Source organism: Ornithorhynchus anatinus, chromosome 2 (assembly GCF_004115215.2).
Source record: "Ornithorhynchus anatinus isolate Pmale09 chromosome 2, mOrnAna1.pri.v4, whole genome shotgun sequence".
NCBI lineage: Eukaryota > Metazoa > Chordata > Mammalia > Monotremata > Ornithorhynchidae > Ornithorhynchus > Ornithorhynchus anatinus.
This window is the reverse complement of record NC_041729.1, coordinates 68,281,561-68,305,468: the sequence shown is the minus strand read 5'-3', so window position 1 is coordinate 68,305,468 and position 23,908 is coordinate 68,281,561. Positions and strand designations below refer to the sequence as shown.

The 23,908-nt window shown below is 48.5% G+C and overlaps 2 long non-coding RNA genes across 2 annotated transcripts; both read right to left on the bottom strand.

Moving 5' to 3' along the window:
* Positions 1-245: 245 nt before the first annotated feature.
* On the bottom strand, positions 246-8,791 carry LOC114809118. The gene is made up of 4 exons (XR_003756876.2): positions 8,663-8,791; positions 7,874-7,951; positions 7,642-7,689; positions 246-1,119 (listed from the first exon to the last, which is right to left on the bottom strand). It is a non-coding gene; the product is annotated as an uncharacterized LOC114809118 (long non-coding RNA).
* Positions 8,792-9,081: 290 nt separating this feature from the next.
* On the bottom strand, positions 9,082-15,480 carry LOC120638221. Its single transcript, XR_005659770.1, has 3 exons — positions 14,600-15,480; positions 14,083-14,252; positions 9,082-9,443 (listed from the first exon to the last, which is right to left on the bottom strand). It is a non-coding gene; the product is annotated as an uncharacterized LOC120638221 (long non-coding RNA).
* Positions 15,481-23,908: the final 8,428 nt, after the last annotated feature.

Here is a 23,908-nt window from a genome sequence, read left to right as displayed (position 1 = left end):
TGACCTCTGCCATGACCTCTGACTCCCAAGCCCGTGCTCTTTCCACTGAGCCACAAAAGCGCTGTTCCACAGGCAAGGATTCCAACCTGCGGGATGTGACGGGGAACATCCCCCTTCTCATTTCTGACAATTGCTGAGATTGATCTTCCCTTTGGCAGGCCTCAAAATCGCTCCAGACCTCACTCACCCCACCCCAAAACCTTTCCCTCTCCTCCGTTCATCCCTTTACTGCCACCAGCATCTTTTCATCTAGCCCTCCTCACCCTCCCGTCAGATCGGCTTCTACTGACATCTGAGGCCGCACCTCTGCCTGGCTGGATGCTGGCCGGATGGGGCGCGTCCAGAAGTAGGCCCGTTAAGTTTCTGAAAAATATCGACCTGGGGTTGAGCCCACGAGCACAGACTCTACCACTGTTTTCACTTTTTTCCAGATCTCCTTCAAATCACACCGCTCGAAGATGTGCAAGCATTTGCTTGTCTCTCTTAAACTAAAGCCAAACCTCATACGGAATATAAACCCAATCCCAACAGTCAGGAGAGTGAACCGTTCTAAATCAGGGAGCCTCATCCTAAGACGTTTTATTCTTTCTTTTTAAGGAGACATGAGGTAAATTTCCCTTGGAAATTTACTGTCAGGTTCCGTTTCTGCATCGACTTTTAAATGGCCTAACAGTACTATGTTTTTAATGTCTCTTTTATTTTCCTTATTATTTCTTCCTAAGTAAAGGCTCCCAGTCGCTCCTGTCTCTCTCCCGTCTGAATTTTAAGGAGTGTAAGCAACATCCTAACCAGCAGAGTTCTTTCCCCTGAAAATGGATTGGGGATATATTCTGGGAGGGAAAGGCCAAATACTTTTTCATCTTGAATATGAATATGTGAGAGAGGCTTAAGAGTTCAGAACGTTCGATACTAGCAGTAAAAGTTTCCAAATTAGTTTTGGTTAGGATATGAGGAGATACTTATTTTATTTTCTCCCCGACGGACAGGTCGACTCCCACGGTTAAGGCTCTCGGTTTGGTTGGTGCAGCCGTGGGCGGGATGTTCGAGTCTCCTCCTTCCTCCTCTGCTGCTTTCTCCTCATCTCCCGGAGGCTTGGGGTGAAACGGACACTTGAAATTTCTGAAAGAGAGGCCAAACCTCGGTTTCAACACAGAGAGACAATAGGGCTTTCCTAGGGAACAGCAGAAATTCCTTTTCAAATGCCAGTATTCATTCCCCCTGCTACAAGACACAGGTGCATCGATTTTCTCTCCTTCTATCGATCGAGGGGCTCGAAATGCACTTTTCAGAGGCTGATCTAGCTAGTACAGGATTCTAACCTACACGCCGGGCAGGAGTTGAGGTCAAGGATTTCTTTCCTTTAGAGACAGTCGCCTTCCTCTCTCTCCTCCGACAGACCCCGGGAGAACACGGCCCAACTCGAGCCCAAATCCACTTCTTGGGTCCCACTTTCCCTGAAATGAATCCCTTCAGGACAGAGCTATCCGAGTGCCTCAACGGAGCACTGGAATTCACATTTTTCATGAGTGGTTTGGGGGTAAACAAGCCCCACCCGCTGGCCTTCATTTCAGAGACAGTCGGACCTCGGGGTCATCCCTGCAGCACAAACGGGTCTCGCTTGCTAAGAGCTTTCTGTTTCAATGACAATTTTAATTTTCTTTTCCCTAAAATCAGGTCGAGGTGTCCAGTGATTTTGTCCTAAGAATTTGTTCCTATTTCGATGACAAGCTTCGGCACCCACCCAACCACCCACCCCCCCACACACAAACACACACACACACCCAGCCCCCGCAACCCCAAAAGGGCAGAGGGGCAGTGTGAGGGAATAATTTTGAATAGTGTTTTAGAGCCACACAATTCCTTAAAATCATTTGGAAACTTTGGAAAGCCAAAGGGGTCAAATCAGTGTGTCAGGGGAGGGGTGCACGCTTTCAGTTTGTGTCAGCTAATGCTTATTTTTTTTTTCGTTTCACGTTCTTTTCCCCTTTCTTTCCTCTCCTTCCTGAACCTCCCACCCCGCCCGCCCCTCAGACAGGCTTGGAGTGACCCAGCGGCTTTCCCTGGCCGCTCTCCTTCCCTCAGGCCTAGAGAAGCAGCATGACTGAGTGGAAAGAGACAGGGCTAGGGAGTCAAAGGTCATGGGTTCGAATCCCAACTCTGCCTCATGTCAGCTCTGTGGCTGTGGGCAAGTCACTTCTCTGGGCCTCAGTTCCCTCCTCTGTAAAAGGGCAATGAAGACTGTGAGCCTCACGTGGGACAACCCGGTTACCCCGTATCTACCCCGGTGCTTACAACAGTGCTCTGCACAAAGTAAGCGCTTAACAAATACCAGCATTTATTATTATTATTGTTACCAACCACCGCGGCCTCCGACTGTCAGCTCTGGCCGCTCCACACAGAGAAACTCAGCCTGAGGACGGAGTCGGGGGCTGAGGGAAGTGAGTGGGGGGCGGAGCCAAGGATTGCCTGCGCTGGGGCTCTGACTGCAGGGAGGACTGATTGACTGGCTTCTCCTCACCTTCTTCGCCCGTTGAAGGAACCGGAAAGAAAGAAAAAAAACGAAAATAAAACCCCTAAACGGCGTGCATCCAACGCCACGAATCGACGGGAAATGGTGGATTTGTCTAGGGCAATAGAGGCGATCAATTTTGAGCCTACTGTGGCGGAACTCCTTTGCCCGCACTTCCTTTGGGGGAGATGGTTCGTTTTCCATGGGATTCCAATTAAAATAGGAAAAAATCAATGCGATTAGGCTTCGGGTAAGTTCGGTAGAAAAAAGGATGATTCAATCGATTTGCCTTTCTCAATAATGATAATAATAATAATAATAATAATAATGATGTTGCTATTTGTTAAGCGCTTACTATGTGCAAAGCACTGTTCTAAGCGCTGGGGAGGATACAAGGTAATTCATTCAATAGTATTTATTGAGCGCTATGGGCAGACCACTGTACTAAGCGCTTGGAATGTACAAATCGGTAACAGATAGAAACAGTCCTTGCCCTTTGGCGGGCTTAGAATCTAATCGGGGGAGACAGACAAGAACAATAACAATAAATAGGATCAAGGGGAAGAACATCTCATTAAAACAATAGCAAATAAATAGAATCAAGGTGATGTACATCTCATTAATAAAATAAATGTGGTAATGAAGATATATACAGTTGAGCGGACGAGTACAGTGCTGAGGGGATGGGGAGAGGGGGAGGAGCAAAGGGAAAGGGGGGAGAAGAGGGTTTAGCTGTGGGGAGGTGAAAGGGGGTAGAGGGAGCAGAGAGAAAAGGGGAGCTCAGTCTGGGAAGGCCTCTTGGAGGAGGTGAGCTTTAAGTACGGATTTGAAGAGGGGAAGAGAATCAGTTTGGCAGAGGTGAGGAGGGAGGGCGTTCCAGGACCGCGGGAGGATGTGGCCCAGGGATCGACGGTGGGATAGGCGAGAACGGGGGACGGTGAGAAGGTGGGCAGCAGAGGAGCGGAGCGTGCGGGGTGGGCGGTAGAAAGAGAGAAGGGAGGAGAGGTAGGAAGGGGCAAGGTGATGGAGAGCCTCGAAGCCTAGAGTGAGAAGTTTTTGTTTTGTACGGAGGTTAATAGGCAACCACTGGAGGTTTTTAAGAAGGGGAGTGACATGTCCAGAGCATTTCGGCAGGAAGATGAGCCGGGGAGCAGAGTGAAGAATAGACTGGAGCGGGGAGAGAGAGGAGGAAGGGAGATCAGAAAGCAGGCTGACACAGCAATCTAGCCGGGATTTTACGAGAGCCCGTAAAATAGCCGTTTGGGTGGAGAGGAAAGGGTGGATCTTCGTGATATTATAAAGGTGAGACCGGCAGGTTTTGGTGACAGATTGGCTGTGTGGGGTGAACCAGAGAGCCGAGTCAAAGATGACACCGAGGTTGCGGGCCTGAGAGACGGGAACGATGGTCGTACCATCCACAATGATAGGGAAGTCAGGAAGATTGTCCAACGCGAGGCTCACAGTTAATCCCCATTTGACACATGAGGTAACTGAGGCACAGAGAAGTTAAGTGACTTGCCCACAGTCACACAGCTGCCAAGTGGCAGAGCTGTTCTACCAAGTCATAGAGAAACAAGAAGTCTTCACAAAGAAGATGACTTAGCTAGAGCTCAAAAAGTTACAGCTTCTTTGCAAAATAATAATAATAATGGTAGTTCTTAAGCGCTGACCGTGCTCTGAGCGCCTGGGTCGATCCAAGGGAATTGGGTTGTCCCACATGGGGCTCACAGTTTTCATCCCCATTTTCCAGATGAGGTAACTGAGGGCCCAGAGAAGTTAAGCGGCTTGCCTAAGGTCACACAGCACATGAGTGGCGGAGCAGGGATGAGAACCCACCCACATCCTCTGACTCCCAAGCCTGGGCTCTTGCCACTGAGCCACCCTGGCAGGACCCATTTTGCCTCTACGTGCCTTTTCTCCTCAGACTTCCAGGCGCCCGAGTGGGCAGAGTGAAAAAAACTGGGAGGAAAAGCCCTTCCCTTTGGATCCCTTTTCACTCACCATTTCGGGCTTCTAGGAGTGAAAGGGAGCCACAGAATGGTTGAACCCCCGGAAGGCAGGTGGGAGAGGCAAATCCCATCAGAGTCCTCAAGGAGAGGGGGTTCAGTGATCAAGTCAGTATTTTCTGTTTCTATGGCATCATTTTTTTTTCCCCTGCATACTTACCACTGGCCCTTATTCTTTGCCACTGAGAGCGCAACTCCTCCAAAAGGCCTTCCCAGACTGAGCTTCCCCTTTTCCCTCTGCTCCCTCTCTGCCCCCCCTTCACCTCCCCTCATCTAAGACCCCTTTCCCCCCGTTTCCCTCTGCTCCTCCCCCCTCTCCCTTCCCCTCGGCACTGTGCTCGTCTGCTCATTTGTATACATTTTTATTACCCTATTCATTTTGTTAATGAGATGTACGTCCCCATGATTCTATTTATTGCTATTGTTCTTGTCTGTCTCCCCCGATTATAACAATGTTGGTATTTGTTAAGTACTTAATATGTGCAGAGCACTGTTCTAAGCGCTGGGGTAGATACAGGGTAATCAGTGAGGCTTGCAGTCTTAATCTCCATTTTACAGATGAGCTAACTGAGGCACAGAGAAGTTAAGTGACTTGCCCACAGTCACACAGCTGACAAGTGGCAGAGTCGGAATTTGAACCCATGACCTCTGACTCCGAAGCCTGGGCTCTTTCCACTGAGCCATGCTGATTAGACTGTAAGCCCATCAATGGGCAGGGATTGTCTCTATCTGTTCACGAATTGTACATGCCAAGAGCTTAGTACAGTGCTCTGCACATAGTAAGCGCTCAATAAATACTATTGAATGAATGAATGATCCCTGCCCACGTGGACTTTACAAACAGTAGGGGGGAGGAGATAGAGAGGAAAGTAAAGTGGAGAAACAACGTAGCCTAGTGGCAAGAGCACAGGCTTGGGAGTCCGAGGACATGGGTTCTGATGTGTACCCCACCACTTGTCTGCTGTGTTACTCTGAGCAAGCCGCCTAACCTCCCTGCCCTCGCTTATGTCATCTGGAAAATGGGGATGAAGACTGTGAGCCCCACGAGGGGCAACCTGATTACCTTCTACCTCCCCAGGCACTTAGCACATAGTAAGCGCTTAATAAATACCATAAAACATTCTTTTTAAAAGTGCTGAGAAGAGTGCTTGGCACATAGCAAGTGCTTTACAAATACCATAATTGGAATTATCATCCTTATTATTATCATTAATAAATGAGGGGAAGTGAGGGAGTAGATGGATATGTTGGGACAAGTTAATTAACTTCTCTGTGCCTCAATTTCCTCATCTGTAAAATAGGGATCAAGACTGTGAGCCTCACGTGGGACAACCTAATTACCCTGTATCTACCCCAGCGCTTAGAACAGTGCTCTGCACATAGTAAGCGTTTAACAAATACCAACATTATTAGAAGCAGCATGGCTCTGTGGAAAGAGTCCGGGCTTGGGAGCCAGAGGTCACGGGTTCTAATCCCTCCTCTGCCACTTGTCAGCTGTGTGACTGTGGGCAAGTCACTTAGGTTCCCTGTGCCTCAGTTCCCTCATCTGTAAAATGGGGATTAACTATGAGCCTCACGTGGGACAACCTGATTACCCTGTACCTCCCCCAGCGCTTAGAACAGTGCTTTGCACATAGTAAGCGCTTAACAAATACCAACATCATTATTATTATTATATGTTGATGAGGCATTTCTATCACCTAAAAGGATGGCAGGAGGACGTACCCTTCCCATATTCAAACAGTCCCGTTGGAGCAATGGCCCCCACAGGTCATGGGACCGGCTGAGATGCCCGATGGTGTTTTTATGGGAAATATGTGCAATAGTCTTTCTCAAAATTACAAATTCTCTTTGATGCAGTATCACCAAGAGTGTTCCCTTAGGACTGAGAGCCCAGTAGGGGTCATGTGCTTATAAAGCTTTCCAGGAATAAAGCAAGCAGTCACCAGGTGACTGTCCAGTAGCAACCAATGATTATTCTGATGTTGAATCAGAATATCAGAATGCTGATCTCTTACCTTTTTTAATGTCTGACTCGGAGTGGCACCTTCTAATGAATTCCTTCCCTTCATTAAAAACAGAATTAAAAACACTGTTTATCTGAAATGTTTTACTGTCATTCGCTCAGCGGCACGGCGTAGCGGATAGAGCATGGGCCTACGAGTCAGAAGGTCATGGGTGCTCAGCCCAGCTCTGCCACTTGTCTGCTCTGTGGCCCTTGCCGGATAGAGCAGAGGCCTGGGAGTCACAAGGTCATGGGTGCTTATCCTGGATCTGCCACTCTTCTCCTCTGTGGCCCTGGGCAAGTCACTTCCTTTCTCTCTGCCTCAGTTACCTCCTCTGTCAAATGGGGATTAAGAATGTGAGCCCCATGTGGGACGGGGACTGTGTCCAACCCGATTTGCTTGTACCTACTGCAGCGCTTAGAACAGTGTTAGGCACTTAGTAAGCGCTTTACAAGTACCATGATTAGGAGTAGTAGTATTTCCTAGGCTCAATTAGAAAAAAGTGTTCTATGACTGTTTTCACAATGTGAGATAAGGATTTATTTTTTATGGCTTTCTATAGGTCCCTAAATTTTGAATAGAGCCAAGAGTACAAGTGGGGACGCTTGAGAATAGAGGGCTAAGCCTTATTTAGTAAAGATCAATTACAGCCATTTTGCCACGGTAAAGTAGGCTGATCGAGGCCCAGGAGGAACTCCTGAGACCTGCTGGCGTAGGCAGCAGCAGGTTTTTCTCATCTGCTCTACCAGATTCTGCTCCCCTTCACCAGCTCTGAGGGCAGATGGTTGTGTATCTCTAGACCGGGGGGGGGGGGAAAGTGGTAGGAATCTGTGTGGGGCTGTGTGTTTAGTGGTGCTGTGCAGCATGGGAAGGCACTTAGAGGAGTATGTGTGAAGAAGTGTGGATCATAAGGGGAGAGCAAAGGGTTGTGTTAGTGTGTCAAGGAGGGTGGGTAAAAGGCAGCAGGGATATGTAGGTGGGGAGGGCTAGGGATGTGTAGGAGGGGAAATGTGTGAAAATGTGGTTTCCAGGCCAGTAAGTACAACAAGGATGTGTGAGTTTTGCTTGCCTTCTACTTGGCCCATTATTCCAAGGAAGCTGTCCACACTGCGAAATATACCTTGCAACATTTCAGTCTGGACCTTGGGCACATCAGGTCTCCTGGGAGCTGGCAGAAAGAGAGAGAAAGAGAGAGAGGGCAAAAAAAAAACTTTTAAGGAAGATGGGGCCACTAGTGCCATGGATCACCCTTCCACTTTCCCCACAGAACTGTCACACCTTTGGCTGGCTGAAAAGTTCCCACTCATCTGAATACTGTAAACCCCTCAGGCACGGCTGCCATCTTCACTTACCTTTGTACAAAGAGGAGTTTTAGTCATCCACCCTGAACATCTGTCTTGATTCTCCTGTGCAGACACCATCTCTTCGAACTATACAAAGACCCAATCCATAAACCAAGGAAGACCATCAGTGTGAGATGGGAGTTCGACAGGTTTTATTCACTAACACAGTGTTTGGGAGAAGAAAAGCTTTCTTTTGCATATCTGGAAGGGGGTGAGGTGGATCAGAGTTAATGAGCTGACAGGGTGTGTGGTGGGGAGGGGGGGTGGGATGGAAGGTTGGCCAGGGTTGACCGTGGGTGACCAGAGGTGGACAGGGAGGTCAGAGACCACGCCAGGGCCAGGAGACATCCTGTGGCTTGGGTCTGGGGTTGTGTGGGGCTGGGGTGGAGTCAGCAGTGCTTCAGGAGGGTTTCTCTCAGGATGTTGAGAGTCCAGGAATAATAATAATAATGATAGTATTCGTTAAGCACTTACTATGTGCAAAGCACTGTTCTAAGCGCTGGTGGGGATACAAGGTGATCAGGCTGTCCCACGTGGGGCTCACAGTCTTAATCCCCATTTTACAGATGAGGCAAATGAGGCACAGAGAAGTTAAGTGACTTGTCCAAAGTCGCACAGCTGACAGGCAGCGGAGCCAGGATTAAAACCCATGACTTAGGAAGTCCTGAGGGGGGGGACAGAAGTACTTCTGGAGGGTTTCCCTCAGGGTGTTGAGAGTCCAGGAAGAATGTTGGAGCTGGCTTGGCTGGAGGGCTGGGGTCCTTAGGGTGGAGGCAGAAGAGCTTCAGGATGGTTTACCTCAGGGTGTTGAGCGTCCAGGATGTTAGAGCTAGCTTGGCTGGAAGCCTTGGGTCCGCGAATGTTGGGGTGCTATTGAAAGAATATTTTTTCCTTTTGGGGAAGAAAGGGAAGGAGGAGAAATGGAGGTGGCTGGAGAAAAAGGGAGGTAGAAAGGGTAAAAGATAGAGAAGGGGTCCCCAGCAATCCCCTCTTCCCTGCCTCTCCCTCCCCCGCACTGCCACTGTCCTCCAAGCAGTAGGCCTCCCACTGGAGATCAGGGGGCACCTAGTGGCAGTGCTGCAGTGGCCTTAGACCCTCCATTCCCCCTCCTCAGGCAAACCTGACCTGCCACCTCCTTCCGCCCCGCTCCCCTCTCACCAGACTGCCCCTGCTTCCCCACTCCTGCAATAAGGGGCCGCAGGGGCAGTGGCCTTGACTCCTACAGCATGAACCATCGCGTGAATTCTCCTTCTTGCTCGGCTGCCCCTTCGCCTCATTTCTTCCCCGGATTTAGGAACGCCAATTCTCTCCTTGCTGCATGTCGGGAATGCAGATTTTGAAGTACAAAAGCTAAGGCAGGAGTAAATGCACTGACAGATGACGAGGCAATGCTTGCCAGCTCCCAGGGCCACCCTGAGGATATCCCTTGAACGCCTCCCACGCCCGACTCCAGCCCCACCAACCACCACCCATGCCGGGAATTAGAAAATTTCTCCCTACTGACCTGCACCTACCTCTGCTTCTACCAGGGCCTACCTCATCCAGGAAAGATCCAGTCCAGAGTAGCAGCCTCCCAAATCTGTAAAGATTGAAAACTTTGAGGACAAAATATTCAGTGCGCCACACGTTCTTAAACAAAGCATAGGAAGTGAAATTGCTTTGAAGTTGGACGGAATTTTCTCTCGAAGTTTTTAAGTGGGTCTATAGTGTTATCGTCAGTTTGCGTTCATAAAGCCATTCATCTAATCATATTAGAAAAGGCATAGAGAGATAAACCTCGCTGTTTTAGGTCTTCCAAAGTATGGTAGTTTTCTTTTTTTATTTTTAATCCTAAAATATCCCAGACATCTACATTCAATGGAATGAGTGTTGTATACATTTATAAGTCAAGTCTTTTATATGTTTGTGATTTTAATATTAACTTTCATTTTAAACTATTTTATTGTATTTTATTGTGCGGACTGTAGTTGCATTCTACTTTATTTTAGGTTTTTATTTTACTTAGCGATTTTATTGACTTAATGCTGGTGTGATGTGCTGCATAAATCCTTTACTTGTTTTATATCAGTTGAGTGAAAGAAAAAGAACATTCCATTGAACACTGAGTTGGTCAACCAGGATTTAGAGAAGGACAAGGAATTATCTCTGTTGTGCTTGTGTCAAACAGCTTAGAAATTGAAATCCTGACAAAACACTATAGAATTTTGAAAGATACCTCCAGACAAGACCAGACAACTTCTTAACATGGAAAATGAGCCTACACGGTCCAATTGGAGCAGCTCTAACCTCTCTGAAAAAAGGAAGGCTCACAAGAGAGATAGCCCAGATTGTTGATGACGATGATAATCTCTTGGGTGAGAAATGCAGCCCTGAAAGACCAACTAGGGATTTCTTGGAAAACAAGACCATGTTTTTCAGGAGATTCTGCAAGAGGAAAATCTCCCGTTTCCACCTGCAAAGTTTCTTTGGGGTTTCCATCCCCGGCCCGTCGCCCGCCTCACCACCACCTCTGTCCCTGCACCACCTCCCCTGGCCCGCAGCCCGGCCTCCACCAACCACCACAAAGACCAGAGTAGCCAGATGGGAGATGATGGATCCAACAGGAGATTTGGGCATGAAGATCCTTTCACCCTACTTGCCCCTGGGTCTTGAAGACCCAAGACAGGAGGTCAATGCAGGAGAGGCTGTTTTACACGAAGCTAAGTTTTTCAGGAATTTGGCATGATGCAAAAATCCCTCCTCTTCCTCCTCCACCTCAAATTTTCATTGATCGCCTTCCAATACCCTGGAACAGAGGTTCAAGACCAGACCCTGGGATCCAGAAGAGATTCCCGATTGACTGGCATGAAGCACCTGCCTCCTTTTTCACCTCAATTCTAAAATGAAAGGGCCTTGAAGGCCTGAGGGGGTATAATAAGAAGGACGGTTGTTTGCATGAAGCAAGTTTTACCTTTTCCTTTGTCCCAAATATTTTCTCTCCTAATGAAAAGGCTTGGGAAGGCAAAGACATTGGTGGCAAAATAAAGGGGAAAATTTTGCAGCAAGAAAATTTCTCCTTTTCACACTGAGTTGATCATACTTTCTCTGTCAGAGAACACAAGGACTTCAAGGATGAGGTTGAAAAAGTAAAGAGAGAGGAAACTGGCAGTTGGGCCCTATCTCTTTAACTCCTCAAATGTTCTCATTGCAGGTCTTAGAGTCTGCATGCAGCAAATTTCTCCTTTTCGACCCCAATTAGTGTCTTTTCAGTTCTTGAAGACCTGAGGCAGAGAAATTTGCGTGATCATTTTTACATGCAGCAAATTTCTCCTCTTTCACTTGAAATACTGTCTTTTCAGGCATTGAAAACCATGCTAGCAAAATCAAAGCTGGATGGTTTTTGCTCCTTGGAAATTTCTCCTTTCTCCTTTTGAATAATCTCGATTCACCCTCACTTCAAAGGCCTCGAAAGGCCTGAGGTGGAGAAAAAAAAGTGAGAGAGAGTTTGCAGGACACAAATTTCCCCTTTGCATCGCATACCTTCTCTTCTGAGGCCTTAAAGACCTTACCAAGAGAGAAATCAATGCAGGAGATTTTGGGCGTGAAGCCCATTTCTCCTGTTCCACCTCAAGTATTTCTTATTCATTCTCAATTCAAAGGTCAGCCAGGCTGCAGGGAGACTTGGGTTCAGGAGACATTATTGTAGGAAGTTACATTTATCCATTTCCAGCTCATCTACTGACTTTTTCTTCAGGTCTTGTAGATCTTAGGCGGACACACTGATGGGAGAGTTTTTGCGTAAAACAAATTTCTCTTCTTCCCCCTCTGATATTCTCCTTTCAAGCCCTGAAGACCTGCAGCAGAGAAGTGAAAGCAGAAGGTTGTTGGCATGAAGCAACCTTCTCCTTTTTCACCTCACATAATCTCAACTCACTCTCATCTCAAAGGCCTTGAGGCCTCAGGTGGGCCAATGCCCAGGAGATGTGTCTGCATCAAGCACACTTCTCCCTTTCCAACTCATATATTGATTTTCTCCTCAGGCCTTGAAGACCTTAAGGTAGAAAGATGATCAGGTGAGTTTTTGCGGGGAGCAAATGTCTCCTTTTTCAATCTCGTATATCCTCCTTTCATGTCTTGAAGACCTTAGGTAGACAAGTTCAAACAGGAGAGTGACTGCATGAAGTATGCTTCTCCTTTTCCACCTTTTATATTTTTCTCTTCTCACTTCTCAATTAAAGGCCTCCAAGGCCTTAGGTGGCACAACAAATGGTAACATTTTTTGCATGACGCCAAACCTCTCCTTTGCCAGCTCACATGCATTCTCTCTTTGCAGGCCTTGAAAACCATAGGTAAAGAAATAAGAGGATATTTTCTGCCATGAAACAAATACTTTCCCTTGCCCATCCGACAGTCCCTCCTCAATCTCAATTAAAACACTCTAGAAGCTAAGGGGGCGGGGGGGGGGGGGGGGGGGGGCATAATGAAAAGGAGATTTGTCCAGTGAAAAAGAATTTCTCTTTTTCAACCCAAACAGTCCCTTTTCTGGCCTTGAAGACCTTAGGGTAGAGAAACAAAAGCCGGAGACAGTGTACACGAAATAAATTCCTCCTTTTTCAAATGAAATATTCCCTCTTTGTTCTTTATTAATAGGCCTAGAAGGCCTGAAATGGACTAATGCACCGGAGATGTATCTGCATGGAGCCAATGCCTCCTTTTCCAGGTCACACATTTTCTCTTTTGGCCTTGAGGACCTTAGACAGATCATTTGCACGCAGCAAATTTCTCCATTTTTTTAACCCCATCTATTTCCTTTTCCCAGTCCTCAGGTGGAGAAAGAAAAACAGGGGATTGTTTGCATGAACAACACCTGTCCTATTTTCCCACAGATATTCTCTTTGCAGGATGTGAACACCTCAGTTTGATTGGTTAAAGTGGGAGATGATATGCATGAAGCAAATTTCTCCTCTTAAACCTCAAAGACTCTCCTTTCAGGTCTTGAAGACTTGCGGGAGAGAAAAGAAGGTAGGAGATGGTTGTCCATGAAGCAAGGTTCTCCATTTTCACTTCCAAGATTCTCTTTAGAGGCCTAGAAGACCTTAGGGAGAGAACGAAAAGTGGGAGATTGTTTGCAAGAAGCAAATTTCTCCTTTCCACCACCACCATTCTCAATGCACTGCCTTCCAAAAGGCCCTGAAGGCCTCAAATGGCATAAGGCACAGGAGATGTTTCTGCATGAAGCAGGCTTCTCCTCTCTCACTTCAAATCTTCCTTTTCAGGCCCCGAAGACCTGAGGTAGAGAAATTAAGGAAGCTTTTTTTTTTTTGCATGAGGCAAATTTCTCCTTTCCACCACCAACATTCTCTATGAATTGTCTTCTAAAAGGCCTTGAAGCCTCAAGGGAGGCACAGGAGATGTTTCTGCTTGAAGCAGACATCTTTTCCGCTTTGTATATTTTCTCTTCAGGTCTTTGAAGACCTTAGGTAGAAAAATGATGAGGTGAGTTTTTCTCGGAGGCAGATTTTTCCTTCGTTAACCCTACGTACAACTCTTTCTGGCCCTTAGGTAGAGAAACAAAAGCAGGAGATGGCTTGCAAGAAGAAAACTTGTACCTTTAGGACAAGAGAGTCTCTTTTCAGGTCTTGAAGACCTGGGGTAGAGAAACCAAAGTGGGAGGTGGCTTACAGGGAGCAAATGTCTTCTTTTCAAATTCAAAGAGTCTCTTTTCAGGCCTCGAAGAGCTTGGGAAGAGAAATCAAATAATAGGAGATTGTTTGCATGAAGCAAATTTCCCCTCTTCTGCCTTAAATATTCTCTGTTCAGGTCTTTAGGGAGAGAAATGAAAGCAGGAGCTGGTTTTCTTGACACAAATTTCTCCTTTTAAGACATAAATATTTGTGTTTGAGGCCTTGAAAACCTTAGGTAGAGAAATAAAAGTAGGAGATTGTTTGCATGGAGCAAATTTCTCCTCTTTGGCCTCAAGTATTCTTTTTCCATGCCTTGGAGACATCAGGTGGACACATGAAAGAAGGACATGATTTTCAGAAGGCCAATTCCTCCATTTATGCCTCAGATATTTGCTTCGGAGGTCTTGAAGCCCTCAGAGAACTAAAAGGTGGAGTTGTACAAAAGAGGCCAATTTCTCCATTTACACTGCGAAAGTTCTCTTTCAGGGCCTTGAACTCCTTAGAAAAAGTAGGAAAAGCTGGAAATGGTTAGTATGAAGCAAATTTCTCCTTCACCTTAAAGAGTTGCCAACCTGGGGATTGGTTCAGGGCCTCTAAGGGCTTTGCCTTTATCCATCCCTTGCCGCGTGAGCCAGAGCGCAGGTCTTCTCTCACCACCGGATTCAGTCCTCCGATATTCTGGGAGATGCCAAGCCAACTGGAGGTTTGGAATTCAGGTGGCAGTCCTGTGGTGGAAAAAGAAAACCCTTTCATGGGTGTTCTCTGGAGAGGCAGAGTGATCCAAAATTAGCCTGACATCTTTTGTCGAATATTCCTCTAGGCGGGTCAAGGAATCCCTCACTGCCTCGAATGAGTGGAGAATGCATGACTTTCTGGCCTTTCATTTCTCTGGATCATCATGCGCAGAGATAAAACACACAGGCAAGGATTCCAACCTGCAGCATGTGACTGGGAGCATCCCCCTTCTCACTTCTGACAATTGCTGAGATTGCTCTTCCCTTTGGCGGGCCTCAAAATCGCTCTGGACCTCACTCACCCCACCCGCAAACCCTTCCCTCTCCTCCTTTCATACCTTTGCTGCTGCCAGCATCTTTTCATCTGGCCATCCTCACCCTCCCGTCGGCTCGGCTCCCGCTGACGTCTGAGGCCGCACCTCGGCCTGGCAGGACGCTGACCGGATGGGGCGCTTCCACAAGTAGGCGGGTTAAGTCTCTGAAAAATATCGACCTGGGATTGAGCCCACGAGCACAGACTCTACCACTGCTTTCACAACAAGGTGCAGCAGCAATTATTTTCCAGATCTCCTTCAAATCACACTGCTCGAGGATGTGCAAGCATTTTCTTGTCTCTCTTCTTAAACTAAAGCCAAACCTCATACGGAATATAAACCCAATCCCAATAGTCAGGAGAGTGAACCGTTCTAAATCAGGGAGCCTCATCCTAAAACGTTTTATTCTTTCTTTTTAAGGAGACGTGAGGTAAATTTCCCTTGGAAATTTACTGTCAGGTTCCATTTCTGCATCAACTTTTAAATGGCTTAACAGTACTGTGTATTTAATGTCTCTTTTATTTTCCTTATTATTTCTTCCTAAGTAAAGGCTGGTCTCTCCTGTCTCTCTCCCCTGACTGAATTTTAAGGAGTGAAAGCAACATCCTAAGCAGCAGGAAAAGGCCAAATACTTTTTTATCTTGAATATGAATATGTGAGAGAGGCTTAAGAGCTCAGATCGTTCGATACTAGCAGTAAATGTTTCCAAATTAGTTTTGGTTAGGATATGAGGAGATACTTATTTTATTTTCTCCCCAACGGACAGGTCGACTCCCACGGTTAAGGCTCTCGGTTTGGTTAGTACAGCGGTGGGCGGGATGTCTGAGTCTCCTCCTTCCTCCTTCCTCCTCTGGTGCTTTCTCCTCATCTCCCGGAGCCTTGGGGTGACACGGACACTTGAAATTTCTGCAAGAGAGGCCAAACTTCGGTTTCAACACAGAGTGACAACAGGGCTTTCCTAGGGAACAGCAGGAATTCCTTTTCAAATGCCTGTATTCATTCACCCTGCTACAAGACACAGGTAGGTCGTTGATATTCTCTCTCCTTATATCCATCTAGGGGCTCGAAATGCACTTTTCAGAGGCAGATCTGGCTAGTACGGGATTCTAACCTCCATGCCGGCCAGGAGTTGAGGTCAAGGATTTCTTTCCTTTAGAGACAGTCGCCTCCCCCACTCTCCCCCTACAGACCCCACGGGCCCAAAGCCCTACTCGAGCCCAAATCCTCGCCTCGGGTCCCACTTTCTCTGAAATGAATCCCTTCAAGACAGAGCTATCCGAGTGCCCCAATGGAGCACTGGAATTCACATTTTTCACGAGTGGTTTGGGGGGTAACAAGCCCCACCTGCTGGCCTTCATTTCAGAGATGGTCAAACCTTGGGTTCATCCCTCCCGCCCAAATGGGTGTTGCTTCCTAAGGGCTTTCTGCTTCTAATCAATTTTGTTTTTCCCTAAAATCACGTCAGGCTGTCGAGTGATTTTGTCCTTTCCACACACACACACAAACACAAACACACACACCCCGTCCCCTCCTCCCCCCAAAGGGCGGAGAGGCAGTGTGAGGGAATAATTTTGAATAGCATTTTAGAGCCACACAATTCCTTAAAATCATTTGGAAACTTTAGAAAGCCAAAGGGGTCAAATCAGTCCGTCAGGGGAAGGGCGCATGCTTTCAGTATGTGTCGGCAAATGCTTATTTTTTTTCTTTTCACGTTCTTTTTTTCCCGAGTTTTTCCCTCTCCTTCCTGAACCTCCGGCCCCGCCCGCCCCTCAGACTGGCTTGGAGTGAGCCAGGGGCTTTCCCTGGACGCTCTCCTCCTCTCAGGCCTCAGAGAAGCAGCGTGGCTCAGTGGAAAGAGTCCGGCTTGGGAGTCGGAGGTCATGGGTTCGAATCCCAACTCTGGCCCTTGTCAGCTCTGTGGCTATGGGGAACTCACTTCTCTGGGCCTCAGTTCCCTCCTCTGTAAAATGGCGATGAAGACTGTGCGCCTCACGTTGGACAACCCGGTTCGCCTGTATCTACCCCAGCGCTTAGAACAGTGCTCTGCACGAAGTAAGCGCTGAAGAACTACCGGCATTAATTATTATTATTATCGTTTCCAGCCGCCGGGGCCTCCGACCGACCGTCAGCTGTGGCCGCTCCACACAGAGAAACTGGGCCTGAGGGCGGAGTCGGGGCCTGAGGGAAGGAAGCGAGCGGGGGGCGGAGCCAAGGATTGCCCACGCCGGGGCTCTGACTGCAGGGAGGACTGGCTGACTGACTGACTGACTCATTGGCTTCTCCCCGCCTTCTTTGCTCGCTGAAGGAACCGGATAAAAAAAAAAAAAACCCAAAAAAACCCCCTAAACGGCGTGCATCCAACCCCACGAATGGACGGGAAATGGTGGATTTGTCTCGGGCAATAGAAGCAATCGATTTTGAGCCTGCTGTGGCGGAACTCCTTGGCCCGCACTTCCTTTGGGGCAGATCGTTTGTTTTCCATAGGATTCCAATTAAAAAAGGAAAAAATCAATGTGATTAGGCTTCGGGAAAGTTCTGTAGAAAAAAAGGATGATTCAATCAATTTGCCTTTCTTAATAATTAATGATAATCTTGCTATTTGTTAAATTCTTACTATGTGCCAAGCACTGTTCTAAGCGCTTGGGAGGAATAAAGGTAATCAGGTTGTCCCACGCGAGGCTCACAGTTAATCCCCATTTTACAGATGAGGTAACTGAGGCACAGAGAAGTTGATTGACTTGCCCACAGTCACACAGCTGCCAAGGGGCACAGCTATTCTACCAAGTCATAGAAAAACAGGAAGTCTTAACAAAGAAGATGACTTACCTAGAGCTCAAAAAGTTACAGCATCTGTGCAAAATAAATAGCAATAATAATGGTACTTCTTAAGCGCTGACCATGCTCTGAGCACCTGGGTGGATCCAAGGGAATCAGGTTGTCCCAGGTGGGGCTCACAGTTTTCATCCCCATTTTCCAGATGAGGTAACTGAGGGCCCAGAGAAGTTAAGCGGCTTGCCTAAGGTCACACAGCAGACAAGTGGCAGAGCAGGGATGAGAACCCACCCACATCCTCTGACTCCCAAGCCTGGGCTCTTGCCACAGAGCCATGCTGGCAGGCCCCACTTTGCCTCTACGCGCCTTTTCTCCTCAGACTTGCAGGCGCCTGAGTGGGCAGAGTGAAAACAACTGGGAGGAAAAGCGCTTCCCTTTGGATCCCTTTTCATTCACCATTTCGGGCTTGTAGGAGTGAAAGGGAGCCACAGAATGGTTGAAACCCCGGCGGGCAGGTGGGAGAGGCAAATCCCATCAGAGTTCTCAAGGAGAGGGGGGTTCAGTGATGGAGCTAGTATTTTCTGTTTCTCTGGCATCATTTTTTTTCCCCTATACACTTACCACTGGCCCTTATTCTTTGCCTCTGACTCCGTTTAGTGATAAAGCCCCTTTTTTCCTCTGCTCCTCAGTGAGCCCCAAATGGTCCCTTCTCTGGAGAGTGAGGCTGTACAATGACCCTGCAGTCAGGACTGTAGTCCCAGAGAGGTTTGACCCATCTAAAGATTTAGGGACCATGGGTCTTCTCAGTCCCAGGCAAAATCAGACAGTACTAGCCTCCTGCACAGAGCCCAGGCCACTGTTCTCCCATGAGTGGCATCTGCCTCATCACTCTTCTCCCCCTCCCCCATTATTTACACACACACACACACACACACACACACACAGCCTTCCCTTTGGGGTAGCACTGCAGTCCATTCAGTAAGAAGGAAAATCTGGGAGTTGGGAGTTGAATCTGCCCACCTTTTAAGAGAGATGATCCTCGAGGCCGAGAAGAAGTACTGAGCAACTGCTCTGGAGAGATGCCTCTGGTCCCTGGAATTAGAACCACGTCAGGTCTTCGAGCAGCAGCCTGCCTAGTGGCACAAATAGGAAATCTGGGCAGCTGCAACTATTGCTACACCTGGTGGCAAGAGGTATTGGCTCACCACCTCCAAGAGGCCTTCCCAGACTGAGCTTCCCCTTTTCCCTCTGCTCCCTCTCTGGCCCACCTTCACCTCCCCTCAGCTAAGCCCCCTTTTACCCCTCTTTCCCTCTGCTCCTCCCCCCTCCCTTGCCCTCCCCTCAGCAATGTGCTCGTCTGCTCATTTGTATATATTTTTATTACCCTATTTATTTTGTTAATGAGATGTACATCCCCATGATGCTATTTATTGCTATTGTTTTTGTCTGTCGCCGCTGATTAGAGTGTAAGCCCTTCAATGGGCAGGGATTGTCTCTTTCTGTTTCCGAATTGTACCTTCCAAGCGCTTAGTACAGTGCTCTGCGCATAGTTAGCGCTCAATAAATACTATTGAATGAATGAATGAATGATCCCTGCCCACAAGTACTTTACAAACAGTGGCGGGGAGGAGACAGACACGAAAGTAAAGTGGAGAAACAACTTGGCCTAGTGGCAAGAGCACAGGCTTGGGAGTCTGAGGATGTGGGTTCTAATATGTACCCCGCCACTTGTCTGCTGTGTGACTTTGAGCAAGATGGCTAACTTCTCTGTTCCTCAGTTCCCTCATCTGTAAAATGGGGATTAAGACTTGAGTCCTATGTGGGACAATCTGATCACCTCATATCTACCCTAGGGCTTAGAACAGTGTTTGGCACATAGTAAGTGCTTAACAAATAGCCTAATAACTCAGCATTGTACTCCTTGAGCACGTCCTACAGTGCTCAGCACACAGTCCATGCTCCATAATCACCAGTATGTTTTCACCTCATTCTCTCCTTACTGGCTAAAGCACAGGCCTGAGGGCTTAAAGGTAAAGGATTCTATTTAAAGGTAATCAGTACGTGTGAAGAAGCCCCTGTTCTTCCATGAGTGGCACCCACCTCATCACTCTTCTTCCCCCGCGCCCCGCCCCCACAAAGCCCTCTCTTTGGGGTAGCAGTGCAGTCCATTGAGTAAGGGGAAAAATCTGGGAGTTGAGTCTGCCCACAGTGTAAGACCGTCACCGCCGCCGATTGTTCCGGACCTTTAACTCTCTCCTTAGGCTCCCTGTTCCTCCCCCTCCCCCATCTCTCACCCCCAATGATCTGGCCACCTATTTCCTCACGAAAATCAACACGATCAGGTCTGAGCTCCCCAAAGTCACCCCTCCGCCTCTCCCCTCCCCCCCACCAACCCCCTCCCCTACTTTCCCATCCTTCCCTGCAGTATCCTCAGAGGAGATCTCCTCCCTCCTCGCAAGTGCCACCCCCTCCACCTGCGCCTCGGACCCCATTCCCTCTCACCTTCTTAAAACCATCGCCCCTGCCCTCCTCCCTTCCTTAACTTCTATTTTTAACCACTCAATCTCCAAGGGCTCCTTCCCCTCTGCCTTCAAACATGCCCACGTCTCCCCCATCCTAAAAAAACCCGCTCTTGACCCTACTTCCCCCTCCAGTTATCGCCCTATCTCCCTACTACCCTTCCTTTCCAAAATCCTAGAATGAGTCGTCTACAATCGATGCTTAGAATTCCTTAACTCCCATTCTCTCCTAGACCCCCTCCAATCTGGCTTCCGTCCCCTCCACTCTACCGAGACTGCTCTCTCTAACGTCACCCGTGACCTCCTTCTTGCCAAATCGAATGGCTCCTACTCCATTCTAATCCTCCTTGACCTCTCTGCTGCCTTTGACACTGTCGACCATCCCCTCCTCCTCCATACCTTATCTCACCTTGGCTTCACGGACTCTGTCCTCTCCCGGTTCTCCTCTTACCTCTCTGGCCGGTCATTCTCGGTCTCCTTCGCTGGAGCCTCCTCCCCCTCCCATCCTTTAACTGTTGGAGTTCCTCAAGGGTCAGTTCTTGGCCCTCTTCTGTTCTCCATTTACACTCACTCCCTCGGTGAACTCATTCGCTCTCACGGCTTTGACTACCATCTCTACGCAGATGACACGCAGATCTACATCTCCGCCCCTGTCCTCTCCCCCTCCCTTCGGGCTCGCATCTCCTCCTGCCTCCGGGACGTCTCCACGTGGATGTCGGCCCGCCACCTAAAACTCAACATGAGCAAGACTGAGCTCCTCATCTTCCCTCCCGAACCCGGTCCTCTCCCAGACTTCTCTATCACCGTTGATGGCACGAACATCCTTCCCGTCTCTCGGGCCCGCAATCTCGGTGTCATCCTTGACTCGTCTCTCTCGTTCACCCCACACATCCTATCCGTTACCAAGACCTGCCGGTTTCACCTCTACAATATCGCCAAGATCCGCCCTTTCCTCTCCACCCAAACGGCTACCTTACTATTACGGGCTCTCGTTATATCCCGGCTAGACTACTGTGTCAGCCTTCTCTCTGACCTCCCTTCCTCCTCTCTCGCCCCGCTCCGGTCTATTCTTCACTCCGCTGCCCGGCTCATCTTCCTGCAGAAACGATCTGGGCATGTCACTCCCCTTCTTAAACAACTCCAGTGGTTGCCTATCAACATCCGTTCCAAACAAAAACTCCTCACTCTAGGCTTCAAGGCTCTCCATCACCTCTCCCCTTCCTACCTCTCCTCCCTTCTCTCTTTCTACTGCCCACCCCGCACGCTCCGCTCCTCTGCCGCCCACCTCCTCACCATCCCTTGGTCTCGCCTATCCCGCTGTCGACCCCTGGGTCACGTCCTCCCGCGGTCCTGGAACGCCCTCCCTCCTCCCCTCCGCCAAACTGATTCTCTTTCCCTCTTCAAAACCCTACTTAAAACTCACCTCCTCCAAGAGGCGTTCCCAGACTGAGCTCCTCTTCTCCCTCTACTCCCTCTGCCATCCCCCCTTTACCTCTCCGCAGCTAAACCCTCATTTTCCCCTTTTCCCTCTGCTCCTCCACCTCTCCCTTCCCATCCCCACAGCACTGTACTCGTCCGCTCAACTGTATATATTTTCGTTACCCTATTTATTTTGTTAATGAATTGTACATCGCCTTGATTCTATTTAGTTGCCATTGTTCTTACGAGATGTTCTTCCCCTTGACTCTGTTTATTGCCATTGTTCTTGTCTGTCCGTCTCCCCCGATTAGACTGTAAGCCCGTCAAACGGCAGGGACTGTCTCTATCTGTTGCCGACTTGTTCATCCCAAGCGCTTAGTACAGTGCTCTGCACATAGTAAGCGCTCAATAAATACTATTGAATGAAAGAATGAAAGAGAGATGATAATAATAATGTTGGTATTTGTTAAGCACTTACTAGGTGCAGAGCACTGTTCTAAGCGCTGGGGTAGATACAGGGTAATCGGTTGTCCCACATGAGGCTCACAGTCTTCATCCCCATTTTACAGATGAGGTAACTGAGGCACAGAGACGTGAAGTGACTTACCCAGAGTCACAGAGCCGATAAGCGGCAGAGGTGGAATTAGAACCCATGACTTCTGACTCTCAAGCCCGTGCTGCTTCCACTAAATCTCACTGCTTCTCTTTGCCAGGCACTTCACTGAGCACTGGGATAGGAAGAAGCCCATGAGATTGGACGCAGTCCACGTGCCCCATGGGACTCACAAGTCTTAATCCCCATTTTACAGATGAGGTAACTGAAACATAGAGACGTGACTTGCCCAAGGTCACCCAGAAAACAAGTGGGCGGGGGCTGGTTGAGGAGCCAGGTCCTTCTGACGCGCAGGCCCGGGCTGTAGCCACAAGGCGGCGCTGCTTCTCTCCTACAAGGTGATGCTGGGCGGCCGCGCCTCTCTATCGCCACCCGGTGGCCCTTGGCTCCAACAGCGCCGGCTACCTCCTTACCTACCTCCATCTCCTCTAGGTCGCCTCTGACTCCCCTTCCACGGCCTCCCCCTGGCCTGGAACTCCCTCCCTCTCCACATTGGCCAGACCACCACGATCCTTTTCTTCAAAGCATTATTAAGGTCTCAACTCCGCCAACAGGCCTTCGTTGATTAACCCCTCTTTCCGCCAAGCTTCTTGGCCCTTCAGCAAAGTCAACACCCTTGGATGAGTAACCTTTAGATATCTGCTATTTGCCTGGCAGCGTTTATGTGCGTAACTGTAAACTATGCACTCTGTGTTCAGAAGTGCAGTGGGTGTGAGCACAGAGGGGGTAGTTAATAGTAATAATAATAATGATAAATAATAACTGTGGTATTTCTTTAGCACTTAAAGAACTCTCGTTCACCACACACATCGGATATGTTCCCAAGACCTGCCGGTTTCACCTTTATAATATCGCCAAGATCCGCCCTTTCCACTCCACCCAAACGGCTATCTTACTGTTACAGGCTCTTGTAATATCCCGGCTACATTACTGTGTCAGCCTTCTCTCTGATCTCCCTTCCTCCTCTCTCCCCCGACTCCAGTCTATTCTTCACTCCGCTGCCCGTATCATCTTCCTGAAGAAACGCTCTGGGCATGTCACTCCCTTTCTTAAAAACCTCCAGTGGTTGCCTATCAACTTCTCACTCTAGGCTTCAAGGCTCTCCATCACCTTGCCCCCTCCTACCTCTCCTCTCTTCTCTCTTTCCACTGCCCACCCCGCACGCTCCTCTCCTCTGCCGCCCACCTCCTCACCGTCCCCCGTTCTCACCTATCCCACCGTCAACCCCTGGGCCATGTCCTCCTGTGGTCCTGGAACGCCCTCCCTCCTCACCTCTGCCAAACTAATTCTCTTCCCCTCCTCAAAACCCTACTTAAAGCTCACCTTCTCCAAAAGGCCTTCCCAGAATGTGCTCCCCTTTTCCCTCTGCTCCCTCTACCCCCCCCCCGCCAACTCTCCACAGCTAAACCCTCTTCTCCCCGCCCCCCCTGCTCCTCCCCGTCTCCTTTCCCATCCCCTCAGCACTGTACTCATCTGCTCAACTGTATATATTTTCATTACCCTATTTATTTTGTTAATAATAATGCTGGTATTTTGAGATGTACATCACCTTGATTCTATTTATTTGCTATTGTTTTAATAATAATAATAATAATAATGTTGGTATTTGTTAAGCGCTTACTATGTGCCGAGCACTGTTCTAAGCGCTGCGGTAGACACAGGGGAATCAGGATGTCCCACGTGGGGCTCACAGTCTTAATCCCCATTTTACAGATGAGGTAACTGAGGCACAGAGAAGTTAAGTGACTTGCCCACAGTCACACAGCTGACAAGGGGCAGAGCTGGGATTCGAACTCATGACCTCTGACTCCAAAGCACGTGCTCTTTCCACTGAGCCACCCTGCTTCTCTAATGAGATGTTCATCCCCTTGATTCTATTTATTGCTATTGTTCTTGTTTGTCTGTCTACCCCGATTAGACTGTAAGCCCGTCAAAGGGCAGGGACTGTCTCTGTTACCGATTTGTACATTCCACTTGCTTAGTACAGTGCTCTGCACATAGTAAGCTCTC